Source organism: Ambystoma mexicanum, chromosome 12 (assembly GCF_040938575.1).
Source record: "Ambystoma mexicanum isolate Mex_15411 chromosome 12, UKY_AmexF1_1, whole genome shotgun sequence".
In the NCBI taxonomy this organism is placed as follows: Eukaryota; Metazoa; Chordata; class Amphibia; order Caudata; family Ambystomatidae; genus Ambystoma; species Ambystoma mexicanum.
The window spans coordinates 355,349,167-355,372,200 of NC_090936.1; the positions used below are offsets into that span (position 1 = coordinate 355,349,167).

Consider the following 23,034-nt stretch of genomic DNA (forward strand, 5'->3'; position numbering starts at 1 on the left):
CCACACATGCCCAAAATGTACGTCTGAAGAAGCGGACCATATACATATGTTTGGTCCTGCGCCGCGCTAGGCACCTCTTGTCGGGATGTGACGAAGGCGCTCTCAGAGATAGTTGGATCCCCGGTGGACCCTGACCCATTGGCCTTGTTGTTTGGGGTCTGGGCTGGGGAAGGTGAAAAAAAAATGTAAAAATTCTTAAATGTGAGCGCTATCGTTGCCAAAAGATGTATATTACAATGTTGGAAGCGCCGATCTCCCCGGACTCTAAAGATGTGGTTGAAGGCTCTTACTTGGGTACAAACATGTGAAGAAGAGTATATTGGCTCATTACCCACCCCATCCCGCCCAAAGAATGTGTGGACTGAATTCTGCAGCTATCTGAACAGCAGAGACGAGGTGGACTGGCGCTCCACCCCCCTGCCGTAGCTGCCCGACTATACAAAGGAACTGAACACTTCATGATCTCCCCATGCCATGGTCCCCCCCCCACATTCTGTGCTACTTGTAATTGCTCTCGTTGTAATGCCTGTATGCCAATAGTGATTATTGTCTCTTTCTGCATAATATGTACTGTACCTGTCCTAACCTTCTGCCAATAAATAAAAGTTTAAAAAGGAAATTGTAGAGAGTTGCTCTCTGATTCAGATTTTTAATGGCCTGATTGTGCTTCCAATATATTGTCGTCCACACACACACACAAGTAATACAGTAGACAACATACTTGGAATTGCAATTAATGAATGAGTTGATATGATATTTGCCTAAAGCTCCAAAATCCAAAGATGTACAATCCAGGGCATATGCATTTGTGGAACCCATGCTTTCGTCCCTGTGATAGCCATGTTTGGCTACTAACTTGATTGGACATGAATGAGGGACACAGTACATTTTTGAGGGTTGGTGCTTTGCTGAATATGATACTCGGATTAGGATCTAGCCATTTGTTTAAGTCCTGGTCCAGTTGAAGTAGGTGCCAATGCCTCTTAAAAATGGTATATATATTTTGACTATCTATATTGTATCGTGTGATGAATGTGAGTTTATGAGATTGTGAAGTAGTTGGTCGTCGTTTGGGAGTAAGCAGGTCAACTCTCTTCATACTTTGCAGCTCATGTTCAGCTTTAGCTAGGATCTTCTTTTGATATCCACTTGCTGTAAATCTTGCATTGATCAATACCTTTTCATTATTGAAATCTACAATATCTGAGCAATTGCTCCTTGCCCGTATATATATTCCCCTTTCGGGATATTGGTAATTACTGACTTATCCTCGGTTGTAGCACACAGTTATAATATCATTTGGGTCATGGGTACGCTGAACGTCTCTGCGGTTATATATAGTTCAATGGAGGGAAAAGGTTCCCTCAACATGGCGGACAATTAGACCATAGAGTCCAGCAATAGCTGAACAGTCTAGCTACTACGCGAACTATGTATAATGGTCTGGGAAAACTGCGCAGTCTCTGCTTAGAAGCCGTCCAGATGCTGAAAGGCTGGGTAAACACGTACTGCTGGAATTTTGTTACGACCCCTAGGGTCCGTTAGTTTGGAAATAAGAAAATGACAGATCGCAATTGCAGTAGTAATTAACGGTTGTAGGTCAAAGGATCGAATCAAAAGTATTGAAATGCAATAGGGTCGAATCAAAAGGACCAAAAACTAAAAGGTGGAATTTTCTTTTTTGGGGGGGTCCCCCTCCAAACCCATGTTTTTGGTGTAAAAAACAGGTTTTTTTCCTATACAGAAACCCAAAAAAATAAATACATTAAAAAAAAAGGCATTCAATCTTTTTTTTTCAGTCCTATTGACTCGACCATATTGCATTTGATCCTTTTGTTTTAGATCCTTTGACTGGACACCGTAATTAACTAAGTGCTCCTTATTGGACTTGTTCTCTCATTTTCTCTCAACACGCCATCGGCTGCATGCATTTTATTGTTATTGGATTCCTAACGTGGGCGATTGCGGTTTCACACAAAATACTATTAGGTTGCAATTATGGAATGGATGTAGGCATTATATCTGTAAGATGCGACAGCGCAGGATTAATTAAGGTATGTTTTACAATCCAATGATATGCTGTTGGCAATTATTTTGAACAGGACAGGAATAGCACTTAGAACAATAAGGCGCTTATTTAAGTATATACTTTCCATTTCTTGTCTGTAGGCACATGAAATTGAATCTTTGGCTAAATAGCCCTTTAGGTTAATGTTAAGTGAGCCAGCACCCAACGCTGTCACCCAACTAAACCTGTAAAGATGGTAATATGATTATGCAGTTTGTGTACGTGTAGTCGTAATGCAACTTACAATATTACATCTTAACCTTTGTTTTAAGGAGTCCACTTAAGAAGGTTTGAGGTAAAGTTATATTTTTCATTTCATCCCCATGGCATATGGCCCGTGTGGCATATCACCTCTCAGGCTATATAATGTGACAATCATTGGCTTGTCTGGCAATAGCTCAACACTAATTATGTCTTCATGTCGCTTTCTATTTTCTCTTCCTGAATGTTGGTTTTGTGTCATTGTACTTTCCTTAATTGGATCAAATTTAATATATATTGAATCTATTGCTGTCACACTAACAATGATTATGTTTGGACCTAATTTGCTTTTTTCTAATTACCTGACAACCTCCGTTTGTTACCCATTGGATATGTTTTGTACTGTTATATGAATCAAATGATGTGAATTATGAATCATACTCGGTGTATTGTGTAATCAGCCTTTGAAGAAGAGCCTTGTTCCACTCGAAACACGTGTCAGGCTGATCTGTGGAAAGAATAAATATTCCTGCAATGATGTAGCAAACCTCACAGTGATTGGCGCAGTGTGATTGTAAAATTTGCTAACTGGTTTAATGTCTGTGGCGTATTGGGCAAAATACCCACACTTTACAATTACCCGCTGCCATTTAGTTAATATATATTGTGCATGCAAGCGCTAGGGCTCCACTGCTTTTTTGCCACTGATTTGTGTTTGAATGGTTTATTCTAAGAATTTACCCTGCCACCAGACTGACACGTAATCATTATTACACTTTGTATCAAAGGAGCAGATGTTAATTTGTAGTCTGTCTACAGTGACTTCGGGTCACAGCAGCTGTCAGGAATGCATATGTGACCTTTGCACCTGCCCTTTTCTACTGAAGAGCAGGTGTTGCAGTGGTCAAGAGACAGGTGCAGCAAGGGCACATGTATGCACTATGCTTTTGGCATGGAGCTTTAGGCAAGGGTGGTTTGATTAGCAGACTCCCCTTTCAGAAATATAAATACCTGCATGATTTTAACTTTAAGAAGAAATATATATAAAAAAAAGCTATGGCTTTCTCCCACATCAGAAGACAGTCTGTCACCATTGTATGGAACTCAGGGTGACAACAGTAAGACATAACCAAATGATCATGGTTCAAGGGTGTTTATTGAACAATGAAAAGTGTATGCAGGTTAGAAAAATGCCTAATCTAAACCTAAATCTAAAATGGGAGCAAGCGTTGACCATCAAATTAATATAAGGCAGTCCTAGTGGTGTTGTGTCAGACAAAAGGGTCTATACTAAGAAAAAACAATTGCCAATTCCTTACGCTAAATACAAAGGGTGTTTCATAAGTTTTCAATGAAGAAAGAAAGAAGTGTTCTTAAATAAGTCAGGATGCGGTGGCCTGGGAGCTTGGAGCACAGTACAGCCTCGGACCTTTCCAGCATGAGATGACAGCTCCAATGGCAGTTCTCAGGAGTATTGACGGCTATGCCTCGTTTCCTCTGAAAGTCTCTTGCCTTCGGGCCTGAGGTGTTTCAAATAACAAAAACAAAAACTCCTTTAACAAATGAAAGTTTGTTCCCAATATTCGCTGGATAATGGGTTTACCCCTGGGTCCACCTCTTCTGGGCTGACCCTTGTCAATTGTAATCTAAAGTTCAGATATGGTGATGGCTTCACCCCTGGGTCTCCATCTTCTGGGCTGACCCTTTCTCAATCGTATTTCTCTGCATCTCTTATTCTATTTCTAATTAAACTTGCGTGATAGCTTCACTCCTTGGATCGCCCTCGCTCGGGCTCGAACCTCTCTCGACTGCCGCACTTGAGTGACAACTTCACCCCTGGATCTCCCTCGTTCGGGCTCCGACCTCTCTCGACTGCCAGTGTTTTGAGTATTCGCTTCACCCCGGATTTCCCTCGTCTGGGCTCGTACTCTTCTTAGTTTTTTAATGGTCTCAGGAGGATAGCTCAGGGGCAACGCGCTCGCTTTGGATGCAAGACGACTAGGAGCAACACAGGTTCGATCCCTGGGTCCGCGCTTAAAAACCACTGGGTATTAAGCGCGTTATAAATAACCTATCATATCAATGGGCCTCATTATAAGTTTGCCAGTCCGGCAACAACAGTCCTGGTAAGCTTGCCGGTACTGGTGTTACCGGACCAGCAAACTACGAGTTCTGCTCGCAGGTGCCTTCCCACCTGGCAGGACTGACCTGGCGGGTGTACCGGCACCAGCGAGCAGAGCATGTCGGATGCACCGCCACCATTGAAGAATGGTGCCGGTGCAACCGTCCTCCCCATTCCCATTGAGTCCAAATGGAAATGGGGAGCATTTTATTCCGGCACCACGAATGGGCAATTACCGGGTCTGGCGGGGCCGTAATTACCTGGTAATTGCCCATTCGCGGGTGCTGGAATAATTGGCAAGTTTGGCGACAGCCTGCCGATTTCACTAGCAAGGCTGGCGCCAAACTTGTAACAAGCCCCAATGTCTTTGTCAAACAGTTCAGTGGACATCCCTTTTCTGGGTTTACTTTAACACTCTGGTTTTCTGGACTTTTAGACTTCGTCCCTCTCCTCTGGCATTCCACCTCCAGGTTCACTATTGCCTTTTCAAAGCTTTCTACTGGTTTAAAATGTCTGCGGGATTCACATCCCTTTCCTTCATTCACAATTCGGGAAACATTTTCCTTGCTTTTAGCCAACTTTTTTTTTTTTAAACAATTTTTATTAATTTTCCAACAACAACACAAACCAAACTTGCAGTACATATTACATAATTTCGAATTTACATCACTAAAACAATGTCTACTGCTTTCCCAACACCCTACCACCCACCAGAGCCTACTCTCCTACACATTCTGTTTCTTCATCTTGCAACTGGGGTCCTTCTCCCGTGTTCTCTACTGGGTCCCGGTCGCTCGACCAGTCTTGCGTGGGCCCAAATAACGTGGCTCGTAAATGTTTCCAGGCTGTCAAGGTTTCTGCTTCCTCCTCCAAACCAGAGTTGCTAGCCTCTTGTCATACTGTAGTTTCAGCTTCTGCCCATTTCTGGAGGTCTTTCCACCACACTTCTATTCTCGGACCGTGGCATGCTTTCCATCCCATAGCGACTCTGCGCTTCGCAACTTTGTATGCCAGATCTTTTAATTTGCTAACATGCTTAAGTTTATGTGGTCTGGAAAACCCTCCTATCAAGCATGCCCATGCTGATTCAACCGTTATCTTAACCCCCTTTACCTCCAGCCTATGTGCTACTTCTCCCCAGAATCTCTCAATTACTGGACACGCCCAAAACATGTGCACCATTCCGGCGTTCTCTTCGTCACATTTAGGGCATGATTGTCATCCTGCATTTCTAAATTTAGCTATCCTCTGGGGTGTCATATAAGCTCGATGGGTTACATATAATTGTATTTGCTGCAACCTTGCATTCCTTGAAACTTTCTTATGGTATCCTTGGGCCCGCTCCCACATCCCATCAGTCATAGGGGCACTGACCTCTCCCTCCCAGTCCTGCCTCAGTTGTACCAGTTCTTTCCCTACTTTGGACATCACCATCTCATATATTCTAGATATCTCATGCCCTCCTTCTGCTATGTCATATATTATGTCTAAGGTGGCGTCCGGTTGATCTTCTACTACTATCTCGGACCATGTCTCTTTGATCCGCCGCACCACCCCATGGTACGTGATATATTGTCCGATATGTAACCCTGTTTCCTTCACCATCATCCCAAATTATTTTATCCTCCCCTCTTGCCATATATCTCTCATAGATGCTATCCCTACTGGATCCCTGATCATCTTCATTAGTTGGCTGTCTTTTCCCACCAGCGTGACTAGTGGCACTTGCGGGGAACACAGGGATGAGTTCTCCATTACCTGACTGACCCTGTGCCATATTTTTAATCCCAATATCACCATCTTCGGGGGCTCTTTCATATCTGCTTTGGGCAGCCACATCATTTCTTGTAAGAAGAATGGGGCACATTCCAGTCTAAACAGCCTAGATTCCGAGGTTGGATCTTCTGATAGCCATTTTGCCACATATTGTAGTTGGCTTGCTAGATAGTAAATTTCGTAGTTTGGCAGTTTTATCCCCCCTTTATCCTGTGAATTTTGTAGCTTCCAAAGGGCTATTCTATTCCTCGTCCCACTCCATAGGAAATCTCTACATATGCTATGTAGTCGAGCAAAGAATCGCCTTGATATCAAGTGTGGTATATTGTAAAAGTAATGCAGTAGTCTTGGCAGGACCACCATTTTCAGCATTGCCCCTCTCCACATCATTGCCAAGGGAAGCTTTGCCCAGAACTTCATGCTATTTTCGATGCTCTTGACCGCTTTCTCAGTATTATGCAGGTGCTCTACCTCCACCGTATGGTAAATATCTATCCCAAGATACCTAAACGTGTTGACCTCCCATGGTATTTATAAGACAGGTAGTTGTTCTAGCGAGGTCCCTTTGTAGCTGCGCAGCGGAAATATACATGATTTTTTGGGATTCACTGCTATACCGGACAGTAACGTAAATTACTCCATCACCTCTAGCACATATTGGAGGTTTTCCTCAGGGTAATATAAATACAACAGTATATCGTCTGCATACAGGGAGATTAAATGCGGCTCCACTTTTATGGTGATTCCTATTACGTTGTATTGCTGCCTTAGGTATATCGCCAGCGGCTCTAGAGCCAAGATATAGAGCAGGGGGGACCATGGGCATCCCTGCCTAGTACCCCTACTAAGTTGCCTATCTCTCCGATTTAATTGCTCCCGTTTTAACCCTAGCTAGTGGAGCGCTATATAATAGTTGGACCCATTTAAGATACCCAGGCCCTATCCCATAATTGGTCAGGGCTGCAATCAGACAAGGCCATTTGACTGAGTCAGAGGCTTTTATTGCGTCTAAGGATACAATTGCCATCTCGCCCGCCTCTCCATTCGCATGTTCAATAACTCGATGGAGTCATCTGTGATTGTTGGTTATGTTCCTGTTCGGGACATACCCGGTCTGGTCGGGGTGTATTAATTTAGTGATAACTTTCCTTATCCTGTTTGCTAGGACCGCTGTGAGTATTTTGCTATCTTGATTTAGCACTGACAGTGGTCTAAATGATCCACAATCCTTGGCAGGCTTATTGTGTTTCTGGGGTGGTACGATTATTGCCTCTCGTACGGTCTCTGGCAGCCTTCCCATTTCATAAACCTCATTTAACATCGCTAAAAGCGGGGGGAGCACCTCATTTCTGTACATTTTATAAAATTCACTCGGGAGTCCATCGGCCCCCGGGGTCTTGCTGTTGGGTAGTTGCACTACTACCTCCTCTAGTCCTTCTAAGGTAATCGGGGCGTCTAGCTCCTCCCGCTCTTCTGCGCTAATTTGTGGCAAGCCTATATCTTCCAGCATTACATTTATTTTCCTGTAATCACTTCCCTCTTTATCTGCGTATAGGGTTTGGTAATAGTCTACGAACTGTCGATTAACGCCTTCTTGGGTGTCCACTGTGCACCCGTCATCCTTCGTTATTGTTCCGATTGTGGGTCTGGGGTCTCGTTTTTATATGACCATGCCAATGTTCTTCCTGGCTTATCACCTCCAGCATGTTGCATCTCTACGTACTTTTTATAGTTCAGATTACACAGTCTCTCCCAACATCCAACGCATTTTTGCTGCAATCTGAGTATCATTTCATTCTCTTCCTTGGTGGTGCCTCCCCTTCCCAGCACTGTTTCTAATTCTTTTTCTGCCTCTTGTAGTTCAATTAATACCACTCCTTGCAGTTCTTTGGACTTAGCTATGGCTATCCCCCTTACCACCACTTTAAAAGCTTCCCATAGCGTACCAGCTGACTCAACACTGCCAGTATTGATCTCAAAGTAGCTTATTATTTTGTCTCTCAGATCCTCCCGGAACATTGTGTCTTTCAACGCCTCAGCTCAGAGGCGCCAAGTCGGTATCCTTGCTCTTGGGGGTTGGTATTGCCATTCCAGTACCAGCGGTAAGTGGTCCGATAGGACCCTCGCTTTGTATTCCGTTTGTGCTATCTCCGCCATCAGCTCTTGTGTAACAAACATATAATCCAGCCTAGTACGCAAATTTTGTGGGGCCGAATAATGTGAATATTGTCTCTCTTGCATGTGACGCACCCTCCATGCATCCTTGAACCCAAAGTCTGTCAGTAGTGACTGCAACGCTCTGGCCGCAGGTGTGGGCTTGTCTATTTTGCTGTCTGATCTGTCAATTCTCGGGTTTAGCGCACAGTTGAAGTCTCCTCCCCAGATCGCCGCCCCCCCAAGCACCTGCCAAGTTTACTGTACAGGGACCTAAATTATGCTGCTGTGTCTTGGTTTGGGGCATATGTATTAATAATGCTTATTTCTTTGTTTTCCACCAGCCCTCTTATCATGACCATCCTCCCATCTGCTTCCGCCGTGGATTGCAGCAGCTGGAACGGGACATGCGGTGCAACCCAGGTGATCACACCTCTAGCATAAGCTGAATATGTACCACTTACAGCAGTCCCTTTCCATTTCTTCCGGATCACCTCTAACCTTTCTTGCGTGAGGTGAGTCTCTTGTATCAGGGCTATGCCTATTTTCTGTCTGCACAAGAACATCATAACCTTATTCCTCTTTAGGTAGCTATTGAGCCCTTTAAGATTCCACGTGATAATGTTAAGGTCCCCCATTATCTGGTAGTATCCCGCTCCCCCTCCTGCAAATTTTGTGGGGCAGAATAATGTGAATATTGTCTCTCTTGCATGTGACGCGCCCTCCATGCATCCTTGAACCCAAAGTCTGTCAGTAGTGACTGCAACGCTCTGGCCGCAAGTGTGGGCTTGTCTATTTTGCTGTCTGATCTGTCAATTCTCGGGTTTAGCGCACTGTTGAAGTCTCCTCCCCAGATCACCGCCCCCCCCAATCATCTGCCAAGTTTACTGTAGAGGGACCTAAATTATGCCGCTGTCTCTTGGTTTGGGGCTTATGTATTAATAATGCTTATTTCTTTGTTTTCCACCAGCCCTCTTATCATGACCATCCTCCCATCTGCTTCCGCCCTGGATTGCAGCAGCTGGAACGGGACATACGGTGCAACCCAGGTGATCACACCTCTAGCATAAGCTGAATATGTACCACCTACAGCAGTCCCTTTCCATTTTTTCCGGATCACTGCTAACCTTTCTTGCGTGAGGTGAGTCTCTTGTATCAGGGCTATGTCCATTTTCTGTCTGCGCAAGTACATCATAACCTTATTCCTCTTCAGGTAGCTATTGAGCCCTTTAACATTCCACGTGATAATGTTAAGGTCCCCCATTATCTGGTAGTATCCCGCTCCCCCTCCTGCAAGCGCAGTCTCTGTCCCAAATTTTTCTTTCCGTGTGTAGGCCCCTGTAGGCTCGGTCCCAAACTAATAATATCACACCCAACTTCCCAACACCCTCCCCAACTCCCTTCCCGCCCCTCTCCACATCCCCCTTCCCAACTTTCCCCAACTGAATATCCACCCCACTACTACTCCCCGCCCCACCCAACTGTTGCCCAGCTCCATCCCTGGATCTCAGGCACCGCCGCATCTAGCCCTTTACACGGCAAGTGCCCGCACTCAGGGCTCAGCGGGGTGAAAACGCCCTAGTGGCTCCTCTCCTCACTCTATCTACTGGGGGTAGGTCGTATCCTTCCTGTGCCTCCTGCATTAGCCATCGCATTAGGTGCACCGTTGATAACTTTTAACTGTGCAGTCTATATTCCAGTCCAATATGTCCAATTTTTACACATGATCAATTAATACAATCATGTGAGTCTGCACCCATTATTTTTACTATCGAGTGTCTCACCCACAATTCTCTCATACCCGACTACCTGTGGCGTGACTTCGTGTCACTTATGTTCATCTCGTTTCTGTTCTTCCTCACCCTCCGGGCAGCCCCGGGCGTCCAGCCAGTTCGTCGCATCTTCCGGGGTGTCAAAAAAGTATGTTTTGCCTTTATGTAATATTTTTGCAGGGTACAGGAGCATATATTTAACTCCAGTTGTGCGCAGTCTCCTTTTTATCGCTACATATCCGTAGCGTTGTCTCTGCACCTGCATGGTGTAGTCGGGGTATGCTGTGATGGTCGCCGACACCCTTGTTATCGTTCCTCCTTTCCTAAAAAACTCCAGGATCTTCTCCCGATCCCTGTAATTCAGGATCTTCGCTATGATCGCCCAGGGCGGGGCCCCGGGTTGCAGCCTTCTCGTCAGGGCTCTATGTGCGCGTTCAATTGCGAACCCCTGGGAGAGCTTGCCGGCTCCTATTTCCTGGATGATCATGTTCTCCGCGTAGTCCGTTGGATCTTCGTCCTCTTCTCCCTCCGGTAGACCAAACCACGAGAATGTTATTGTGTCTCGCTCTCCCTTCGGCCTCTTCCTCTCGATTCTCCAGGTTGGACACTTGTTTCTTTAGTATGTGGACTTCCTTAACATTGTTAGTGCTGGTGTCCGTATTATTTTTCACAGCACTTTCGAGGCTAGTCGTCCGCTCTGCGAGCGCTCTCATGTCTTGTCGCAATAGGTTGACCTCTATTCCCACTGCGTCGATTTTAGTTTCCAGTGCTGCTTTCAGGTCCGCCATCGCTGATCTCCATGAGGATTTTAGTTCTGTGATAGCCGCCAGGATTGCATGGTCATCTCTCAGAGGGACAACATCTGCAGGTGTGCTCGTCAGGGCGTGCGCTGGGGTGGTCGGGGTCTGCTGTGACTTAGCGAATATGTCCTTCGATGGTTGTTTGGCCTTCGCTTTCCCCCCCCCCTCACAGACATTGTTTTCCTCAGTTCCTTCTCTAGATTGCACGTTCTTGGCAGTGCAGAGATTCTTGTTCTACCCACCAGCCTCTTTTGCTTGGCCACGGGAATTTTGGTGCGCTTCCTGCCGTGTAAACGCACAATGGCACAGTTCACCCGGTGGGGAGTTTCTTTCTGTGAGGCTTCGTTCCTGTATACTTCACCAAATAATCTTCAGGGGGCTGGGGCGCCTTATATTAGCTGGCCTGTGGTCTCACTTGCAGCAGAACACTACCTTCAATGTGCTCCTACCACACCAGCCCTCCTTCTCAGTAGTGCTTGTGATAATGTCCGTACCTTCTCGTCCCCTAGGCTCTCACCTGCTTTTAGTATCTGCTATTATCACCAGCTTTCATTGTGCTGTGTTATGCTTATTTACCCAGAGGTCCGAGTGTCGGTAGCATCTGGTCACCACATATTGGACATCCATTACAATGGACCATTGTCTAGTGCCCGTGCCACCTCCACGTTGCCTTTGGACACTCTTGTGTCCCTCCGCTCTGCTGGCCTGCACTCGCTTTTAGTGGCGCTGAAGGGCTTTCCGTTCACACTGTGCCCTGAAATGCACCATTGTCTTCCCCTCCATCTGCTTGCTGTGTTGGCTTGCCTGCTATGGTGTGTCTAGCAGCTTGCCCTCTTGTTTATATCTTTTATTTCTTTCACATGGCGTCCATAGGGCTCAGCTTGCATGCACAAAAGATCCTCGTCTGGTTGTTTCAGTAATGCCTATCTCGTTGCAGCTTTTGCGCCAAATTCGCTTGGCTGCTATATTGTATCCAGCTCGGCTTCAGTCTAGATTGATGCCGCAGTGATTGTCAGTTACAGTTTTAATTAGTAGGCTCAGCAGTGGGAGTTCGGGGCCGCATATACACTCGCCGACGTGCCCCTCTCTGTGTGTTTCGTTTTACATTAAGCAGGCAATTCGCCTTCACGGCCGCCCAGCCTGCTATCTCCTGCAGCTCTTCTCCGTGTTAGGTTTGCGTGTCCTGCCCCTCCCGGACCGCTTCTCTCATCACGTGTGTCCCTAGTAGTGTGCTTGTTTCAGTCCAGCCCTCAGATCCTTCAGCGGGCTGCAGTTGCGATCTTTCGTGGTGTCAGGGTGCAGAATCCGAGCCCATCTGCACCTCCGGCTGGCATTCCTTTAATTCCAGGCGTCGGGGCTGCAATCTTGTTCCGCAGACCTCATCTCCACGCCCACTAGGCAGAACTGATACCAGCGCTATCTATATGCATTCCTCGCCGGCCCCCCTCCGCACCGCTGTTATTATTCCTTTATATTCCGCGCTTTCTTCCAGGAGCGGCGTCTGCTTGCTGTCACGAAGCACTTTTGATCAGGGTCTCGGTGCGTTCACACGGAGGATAGTCCATCGGTCTGCCGTGTGCGCCATTTTGTATCCTCCACTTTGCTTTTGTAGTTATCTTCTCCAGCTCATATTTCAATGTTCCTTACCCCTTGCTTTTAGCCAATTTACGGAGCAAAGTCTTTCGATTGTACCGGGCTTTTGCTCTACCCTCACGTGTGACCACTTTGAGTTCCTTTGGCGGCCTACCTATGGCCTTCTGGTTTCTGTAGTTCTATTCTAGTGGGGAGTAACCAGCGCTTCTCGAGTTAGCACCCACGTGGTGCCGGTTTCCCTCTTCATCTAGTCTCCCCTTAACAACCTTTTACAGTTCAATCACAGTTCAATGCAATATGTTCGAACTTGCATTGAACATTGTTTCATAGCCTAGCCCCATTCAGGCTATGAAATTGCTTTGTCTATAACCATCAGTACTTGGCCATCTACATTGATTTCAGTATCCTCTTCATTATTGGTAATGCGAGACGGTCAGTATGTTTATGAACCCTTGTAATGTGCATCACCTTGAATATCTGTTCTTAAAGGGTGGTTATCTATTTACTATTGTTGCAGACAACCGGTTGAGACTTTTTGTCATTATTATATTTGTTAATGGTTTCTGTTCTGTCTGCCCACCCCAGTATTAATGACGGATTTATCTACAGCCCACGTTATTGCTAACATTTCTTTCTCAGTGGCTGCATATAAATATTGGTGACCTTTTAACAACCTCAACGCAAATGGTATACTTTATTATGTTTTCAGTTTGCATTGCTATGATGAGGTCTTACAATATTTCCATTCCACACTCATAGAATATTATGAGATCACAACCTTATAAAAAGTCTGATGAATTGTGGTTACTTCTTCGATTACAGTACAGTTTTGTGTCCCACAACGGTGTGGAATAAAGATCTTCTGAAGATGACCGGACTCAAACCGATCTCTGTGGTTAGTTTACACAATTATGGTGCCATGCAGTACCCAGATTTGTTCACCAGGAATGGCGTCCTCGAGATCACGTACAGGACTGCCGGTGACTTCACTTAGCAGTCTGTAAACAGATAAGATAATTTAAGATTTGCAGAATCTCGCTAGAGGGAATGCTCCTGGGCCGAGAGAGCTCGGGGCCAACTAGGAAAGGAGCCATTTTATTTTATTTAAAGTCAGTTCAGACAATTAAGATGGGTCTATTTGTCTTGTTAATGGTTATACTGTTCTGTTCTGGTTGAGAGCTCTTGAATCCAAACTGAAGATTACTGTTGAGAAGCCGTCTTCTATGAGAAGAACTTGGGAGGGGCCTGATGCATAGGCTCAAAAGAGGCCCCCATGAGCCTCGTCAGCACCACGCTGAGTTCCCACGCTGGGGCCGGAGCCTTCACCGGCGGGAAAAATCGAAACAATCCTTTGACGAGACGGTGGGACCAGAGACAATCGTCCTGGAGACATGATGTAGCGGAATATAGCCACCAGATACACCTTGCTAGAGGCGTGCTCCAGCCTCGCCCGGACAACACGTACGAAAGAATCTGCTGTGCCATGATAATCAGAGGGTTGATCTTCTGCGTCCTGCACCACGTCGCAAAACGCTTCCACTTGTGCCTGTAGCACTTAAGAGATGATGACGCCCTGGCCCTGGCAATGACCTCCATGCAGTCCGCCGACAACTTACATCCCCCGAACTCTAGGGCTGCAGCTTGACTGGTGGTGACGCCGACAGACAGGCTGAGAAGGTACGGGTACCAAATCTGCCCCGGTCACGCCAGGGCGACGAGGATCATCCGGCATCAGCATCGTTTCAGTTGATTGATGACTCGCAGTAGGAGGGGTAGCAAAGAGAACGCGTACAGGAACATGCCTTCCCACGGGAAGGAGAATGCGTCCCCCATGCTCCTCAGCTAATAGAACCTGCTCGCGAATCTTTGGCATTTGGAGTTTGCCGCTTTCGCAAACAGATTGATCTGAGGTAACGCTGAAACTAAATGGCAATTTCTGTTTTTCATTTATTTTTTCTGGCGCAACAATTGAATATTCGTGGGACAAACCTAATGGTATGTGCGAATTTATGAATGTATTGTATATATACCATGTGATGTATTCAAATTGACAAATATATTACAATGTTAAGATTGATGATGTAATCAAGTGCCCATGTACAGCCCTGATGAAGGTTCTTACCGAAAAGCATTGGCAGAATGTATATTGATGGCAAAACATGATCGCCCAACACAGTATACTGAAAATTAATATTACTGCAAAAACGGGAATGTGAATAAAACATTCCTGGCCAAAACTACTTGGATATAATTAATGTTTTGATTTAACTAAAATATTGGAGAGAGAATGACACTTCTGGAAATTTGCAGCCCTATTTAGGGGCCAACTGAGATGCGGCAGTTATAATAAGGCAAATTTGCCTTATTTCTGTTTGTGGTTTATCGAGGTCCTTGTGCTATAGGACCAGTTTTGAACTGGCAGCTCCAGGTTAAAATTATATAAAACTGACAGAGATCTGTACACTTAATTAAAGCGAGTAAACATTGTGGTGCCCAACACTCCGGTATTGATCTGAGGTTTGACCCACTTGAGGAAGATGCGGTCCACTTGTTCCTGCCGAAGTTCCCATTTGTGGCAGGAGCGCAGCTCCCTGCTGAGGGAGTCGGCATTGGTGTTCTTGACCCCACCATGTGAAAGAGGATGAGGAGCATCTCTAGGTCGATGGCCCTGTGCCATACATCCTGTGCCTCTCTGGAGAGCGCTGAGGATTTAGTGCCTCCCTGCTTCCTGGTGTAGAACATGGTGGTGGTATTGTCCCTGTGAAGATCCTCACCGTCTTGCCCTTCAGGGACGGAAGAAATTACTTGAGGGCCCAGAACACTGCCCGCAGCTCCAGGATATTGATGTGGAGATCCTTCTCTCCCGGCAGCCACAGGCCTCTGGCATGTAGATGGTGGCTTTGGGCTCCCCAGCCTTCCAGGGAAGCATCTGTGGTGAACGTCTCCTGGTACAGGGGCTTCTGAAACCCTGTGCTCTTGGGCGACATTGGGAGTGGATACCCCACCACCTTATCACTGGACGGAACTCCTCGTCGAGGAGGATCTCGCCTGCAAAGTTTCCAGACACTTTAATCCAATGAGCATCCACGAACTCCTGAAGAGGTTGCATACGTAACCTGCAGAGCCGGATAAGGTAAATGCACAACAACATCATGCTGAGCAGCGACTTGATGGTCAACACTGTGGCAGTCTTCAGTGACAACAGTCGTTGCACCTTCCCCAGTATGGCTGCTACCCTCTCCTCCAAGGGAGATGCCAGGCAGGCGACTGTGTTGAGCCTGGATCCCAGGAACAGAGCGTTCTGTGATGGTGTCAAGCAGGACTTTGGATAATTGAGGGAGAACCCCAGACCCGTCAGCAGCTGGACGGTCCTCTCTGTGTGTCCGACGTCAACTTCCCTGGACTTGGCCCGGATGAGACAGTCGTCGAGGTACGGGTACACATGTATCCCCTGTAGACGTAAATGGGCCGCCACTGGCGCCAGGCACTTCGTAAACACCCTGTGCGCAGACTTCAGGCCGAAAGGAAGGGCCTTGAATTGGTAGTAACTTCCCTGCACTACGAAGCGCAGGAACTTCCGATGTTTCCTGTGAATGGGGAAGTGGAAGTATGCATCCTCCAGGTCCAGCGTCATCAAGAAGTCTCCTTCTTCCAGTTGGCTGAGCACGTGCTGCAACGTAACCATCCTGAATTTTTGTGACTTGGGGTACTTGTTAAGACGCCGCAGGTCAAAAATGGGACTCCAGTCGCTGGTCTTCTTTTTGACCAAGAAGTATCTTGAGTTGACTCCAGAACCCTGGAGCCCTTGTGGAACTAGCTCTATCACCTCTTTTCTTACCCTGGCCCGGACCTCCTGTAGGAGCTGAGGGACATGCTACTCCTGCCGGGCCACCGGAGGGATCCGCTGACACTTTTGCTAAAACTCCAGGATATATCCATGGGTGAGAGCGTCCAGCACCCATCTGTTGGTGGAGATCTTCTTCCACTCGCTGGCCAATCCTGGCAGCCGGCCTCCCACTGGAGTACATGGGTGGGGGCCCGACATCCTGGCCGGCTCAGTCCTGCTTCAGTGCCTGCGTTCTGCCTTGGGGGCGTCGACGGCGCTGGCCGCTCCCACCGAAAACCTTGGAACTGTCTCTGTATGCTTCCTGAGCACTGGATCGGGAGGGTTGACTGTACGATGAGGAACCTCCACCAAACCCCTTCATCGACCTGCTGGACGTTCCGCCGGAGGCTCGAAAGAAAGAGCGGTGATGCTGGAGAGTGCCCAGGCCACGGGCCGTTTCTGTATATGCCTTGATGGCCTGTAAGAACTTCTCTGCGGTCTATCCGAAGAGGTTGTCCCCATCGAAGGGCATGTCCAGAACCCTTGTTTGGACCTCCTGGCGGAAGTCGGTGGCCCTCAGCCAGCCTCGACGACAGAGGCAGACACCATTCCCCATCTGGCGGAAACCGGTATTAGCAATGTCCAGGGCCACTGTGAAGGCATGATCCGACGCCACCTCCTCTTCCTGGAGGAGGTAGATCGCCTCTGCCTGCTTGTCGCCGGGTAGGAACTTCAGAATCGGGGCCAGCCTCTACCAAAGTTCCCTGTCGTACCTGGCCAGGATTGCCAGCGGTCGATGGCGCAGAGTAGATGACCTCTCTCCCCGCAGCGTCCAACTTCTTCCCCTCGCTGTCCGTCGCCATCCCCGTCGAATTTCCGCCATCGTCCTCCTCCACGTCCTCGTGTGAATGGACTCGTCCGAGGAGGAAACATCCGTTCCCTGGAGTATGGCCTGCCCTGAGGCCTCCTCGCCCCTCCCTTTTTAACATCCTGAGGGGTCAGACTCAGGCTTAGTGACAGCATCCTCTTTTCCGGTGTCCTCTCCACGGTCCCCGACGAGACCTCCCGCCTTGGGGGCAGGAACACCCTGGGCGCATTCAGGGTTACTTTGACCGGATCAGCCCCTTTGGCCTTTTGCCTTTGGCCTTTGAGAGAGCTGCTGCTACCATCTCGATCGTCGACGACGATTTTTCCTGCGCCACCTGGGCCTTCTTGGGCAGGTCAGCTCCCTTTTCTTTTTTTAAAACTTTTGTTTATTGTCAGAAGGTTAGGACAGGTACAGTACGTATTATGCAGAGAGAGACATTAATCACAATTTGCATTTAGGCATTACATCAAGATCCATTACAAGCAGCACAGAATGGGGGGGGGGGAGAAAGCACCATGGCATAGGGAGATCATGAAGTGTTCAGTTCTTGTGGCGAGTTGGGAAGCTCCGGCAGGGGGGTGGAGCGCCACTCCACCTCGTCTCTGCTGTTTAGATAACTACAGAATTCAGTACATACATTCTTGGGGCGAGATGGAGTGGGTAATGAGCCAAAATACTCTTCCTCACATGTCTGTACCCAGGTGAGGGCTTTCAACCACATCTCCAGAGTCGGGGGGGATCTCCGCTTCCAGCATTGTAATATACATCTTTTGGTCACGATAGTGCTCACATTTAAGAATTTTGACATTTTTTTTTTCACCGTCCCCAGCCCAAACCCCAAACAACAAGGCCAATGAGTCAAGTTCCACTGGGGATCCAACTATCTCTGAGAGCGCCTTCGTCACTTCCAGCCAAAATGTACCCAGCGCAGCACAGGACCAAAACATATGCATGTGATCTGCTTCTTCAGATGTACATTTTGGGCATGTGTGGGTCGGGGTGTGAGAAAATTTCGCAATTCTGAGCGGTCTGTAGTACAGTCTGTTAGGAGTTTGTATTGTATGCAGCGGAATCTAGCGCTCAGAGAGACCTTGCGGGTATGTGCACACATTTTGTTCCACATCTCATCCGTAATTTCTCTCCCTAGCTCCGTGGCCCAGGCTTCCCGTGGCTTGGGGGATACGTCCTCTTGTTTCCCTAGCTGCATTATGTACAGGGAGGATATAATTCCCCTACCTCCTGCAGAGTTTGAGATGTACTGGAGCTCAAGAGAGTCTGGGGGCTCATTTGGGTAGGAGGGCCACATTTCACGGACTGCCGCCCTTATCCTGAAGTATTGTAGTAGCTCCAGCGGTGTGTTGGAGTGTTCAGGCCGCCATGTTAGAGGAGTAATAGATTTACCATCAGGATATAGATCAATGAGTGCACGGTAGCCCAGGTTTCCCCAATGTCGGACGAAGTGCTGGTCGTGTGTGGGGCAGAGCCCAGGGAATTGCCATATAGGAAGCCATTTGTAGTACGGGCGATGCTTTTGTTTTGAGTCCAGAATGCTATTCCACGCCCTAATCGTGGTGGCCACAGGATCCGCCTGGGCATCCGTCTGGTACGTACGGTGTAATACTAAGGTCATGATATTATTCCCATCGCCAGCCAGTTTCTCCAGTTTGACATGTGGGGGGCGGATTCAGGTGTGCGTACCCGTGTGTGGCGTGACGGGCCTGTGCCGCATTCCAGTACAGTGTAAGGTCGGGGGCTGCAAAACCACCTTTTTCATAGGGTAAGATCATATGTTGCCACTTCTTGCGGACAGCTTCAGAATGCCAGAGGAATTGGGCACACGCCGAGGGGAGCCTCTTGAAATAGTATTTCCCGGGCCACACTGGGACATTAGCAAAAATGTAGAGGAGTTTGGGAACCACGATCATTTTTATTAGGTATAGCCTGCCCGAAAGGGACAGCGGAAGATTGCGCCATTTGAGCATTCTGGACTCAGTAAACTGTGCCATAGTCTCATAGTTCTCCTCCAGTAGAGAGGCTCTGGTTAGTGATACTTGCACGCCAAGGTATCTGATACCACCTGGGGACCAGCGCAGGGGAAATTCACATGATGGCTGTTGGGTCGCCCCGGTGAGAGGGAATATTTCTGATTTAAAATAGTTGATGGTAAAGCCAGAGTACGTGCCAATTTTAGTTATGTCTCGAATGATTGGGTCTAGATATGTGGAGGGGTTTCTGACATATAGAAGCACATCATCAGCATATAGTGAGATGATTTCCGGTACATCCTGTAGACAAATACCTTTTCGGGTGTGCTTATTCCTAACATGGTCCGCCATGGGCTCAATGGCGAGCGCAAAGAGGATAGGGGAGAACGGACATCCCTGGCGGGTTCCTCTATGTCACACAAAGGGAGAGAAGACATTGGAATTGACCAGCACTCTGGCCGTAGGTCCTGTATACAGGAGTTTTATGCAGGTGATCATATTAGGTCCAACATTCATTTTCTCCAGCACGGCCCACAGGTACTGCCAGAAGACCATGTCAAACGCCTTCTGGGCGTCTAGTGTGACTGCTACTGCGTCTGCGCCAGGGTCAATTCTGGCCATCATGTTGAATATACGGCGGATATTAAGTGCCGTAGAGCAGCCGGGAACAAATCCGTTTTGGTCTGCATGGACTAGGTGGGGCATGAATGGAAGGAACCTATTCGCTATTATTTTAGCAAATATCTTTTTGTCAGTATTAATAAGCGATAAGGGCCTGTAGGAGCCACATTCGTCCGGGGGCTTGTCTCGTTTGGGGAGGACGGTGATCTGGGCTCCTCTCAAGGAGGGAGGGAGAGTGGTTAAACGTAGTGATTCGGTCCAGACCCCGTAGAGTACAATCAAATATCCGGCACATCCATGGGCTCTGCTATGGCACCGGTCTATGCAAACTCTTTTATGCATAGATTTGAAACAGAACATGTCCTAGAGAACCAAATATGGTCGAGTAAGATCATAGTATGGAAACGATTCATAGACGACATATTTGGAATCTGGTGCGGCACAAGAATGGAATTGGATAATTTTCTGCTCTACATGAACACAGTACATCCCAAAATCAAATTCACAATGGATGTGGGGGAACCAGACCTCCACTTTTTGGATGTAAGCTTGAAGATCTATGAAGGCAAGATAGTGACCACCATTTATCATAAACCTACAGATGCTAATAATCTCCTACATTTCACCAGTTTTCACCCCAAACCGATGCTAAAAAGTCTCCCCTACAGTCAGATACTGAGACTTAAAAGGATTATAACAGATCCAGCGGGCTTCGACGTTGAATGCACTCAATTGATTGAACGCTTTGAGAAACGGGGTTACCCCCATGACATTTTACAAGATGCCAACGTCAGATCAAATCATCTAACACAGAAAGATCTGCTAGCACCTCAACCCAAAACTAGTTCCACTCCATTGATGTATATTTCCAAATATTCACGTCAAAGCTTCCAAATTGGTAAGTCAATAAGAAAACACTGGCCACTACTACAGAGTGATGAACATCTGAAGGAACTTTTTCCAAGAGCACCAATGATGGCTTTTAAAAGGGGTCGTAACCTTAGGGATAGACTCGTGAAAGCTGAAAGACCTGACAAGGAGAAACAAACATTCCTACAGACTAAAAAAATGGGTACTTTCCCATGTCTTAATTGCACCAATTGCAATAATGTAATTAAGGGAAACACCATCTCTCATCCATCGACTGGCAGGAAGATAAAGATCAGAAGCTTCGCCACCTGTTTAACAGCAGGCGTCATATATGCTTTGAAATGCCCGTGTGGTAAATTGTACATTGGACAGACCACGAGGTCCCTAAAAGAACGAATTTCAGAGCATAAGTCCACCATCCGGTGCCTAAACCAGAAATCACCGGTAGCCAGACATTTTATGGAAGCAAAACACAACATCAGCCAATTGAGATTTCAGGTCGTTGAAGTTGTTAGCAAACCACAGCGAGGTGGCAACTATACAAGACTGTTGTCACAAAGAGAAAAATTCTGGATATATCTTCTAGACACTAAATATCCAAGGGGACTCAATGAGGAAACATCCCTTAACTGCTTTATCTGAACATTTTTTAACAGTCTAGATATTTCTGTCCTGTAGACCCTGCACCCTCTAGTATACACCAACATATTCACTTAGTCTTGGGACATGGTTTGTCAGCAACGATCCAATAAATACCCACCTGATATTTGATATATGAGATGATCAGTAACGTAATGGCTCCCGATTGAACAATAGCCATCTGTTGCACAAATAGCACCAACTATGGGGACGCTACCATTTAAGTAGAGTATCTACGTTATGTTACACAGTATGTACATAGTTGAGATCCTTGACATAAGATGTAACCTACAATGGTATCCCCTAAGGCTAAACATTGAGTATGTTACGTACAACTATCCCCTAAGGCTAAACATTGAGTATGTTACGTACAACTTAGAATGTGAGGACACCTGGTACTCGTAACCAGATGGTTCAGCTAATCACAAAGAATGTGAGGACACCTGGTAGATTTTTTATCAGATGTTTCAGCGAAGTGTAATAAAGAAATGAATGTTCATGGGGACTCACCTATACTCGAATGCCTTAGTAATGCCACATTGCTTAGCACCATCACGTAAAAAACCACTTGAGAAAATTATTCTGATTTCTATATTTGATCACTTTAGGTGAAACATAGATTTCTCAAAAACATGCTATTGGCATCATCTTCCTGTTTCAGTTGTTCGATGATGCTACTCTGAATCGTTTACATGCTACTACATTTACTTACCAGTGTTACCCAGACTGCCTAAGATGGCCGCCACATTCTGTTACGATTGGGTTAGTCCCTCCTTGATGTCTCTTCACTGAATCTAGCCCGCCAAATACCAGACTGTTTCTACACGGTCCCTGGTTTCCATGGAGATCGTGTTAACAACGAGCAGAGCATTGCCGATTCAATAGAACATCGCGATGGAATAGGTACGCGTTCCTTTAACTTTCTGCACACTCGACTCACGCGATCTATGTTTTACCAAGTTCTGCAGGCTTACTTACAATCCACTGTCTTTCTACAGACAACGGCTGGCTTTAGGACTCCGCCGATCCACTCTCACCTGCTCCCCCTGAGATGTTACACGTGTCCCAGAGACTACCACAGCATTGAATCGTGCCGCAGAGAGGTATTTTGGCATATCCCGACCAATGCATTTTTGGTTTTCACACTTGTATAGTTACATCGAATCACACACGGTGACCTGTACGTGATTACTATTTCATACAGGTCACACTGAGAGTGTCGGAACACCAACCGGCATCAGGAAAATATTTACATCGAGAACTTGGTTTCTCTAGTATGTAACCTTTTGACGCACTTCTCACTGTGGGTGGCTTCTCAGCCACAACATTAGACCTCTATAGGTTAGTGCACTTTACTTAGAAAATGCTTTTCCTTGTCAAAACAACTTCGCTGGGTGAGTAGCCCGCGTCAATCATACTCAATTAAATTGTCCTCCTCTGGGCAATCATGTCTGCTAACCCCCATGTACCACCTGTAGAACTGCTTTATCGTATTAGATTCCCATTAGAGGTGCTAGGGAATGCACTAGACTGAAATTTTTTGGAGTTGCTTTCAACTAAAAATATGGCAACCCTGGGTGTACTAAACTGAATATGTGCAATGTAGACCACAATATGTGTATATATTCAATCTGATTGTAGTTATGAAACTTTGTTTTATTGATCAATGAAGCCTATGTAGACATATACTTTCGTTTGATTAATTGATTTCTTTTTGATCTTTATTTCTATGTGTACAA

The 23,034-nt window shown here is 46.7% G+C and overlaps 1 protein-coding gene across 7 annotated transcripts in view; it reads right to left on the reverse strand.

The window, feature by feature from the left end:
* The window catches only part of ITPR2 (inositol 1,4,5-trisphosphate receptor type 2), a 4,412,221-nt gene that overhangs the window by 4,263,927 nt on the left and 125,260 nt on the right, over window positions 1–23,034 (reverse strand). The window lies entirely within an intron of this gene.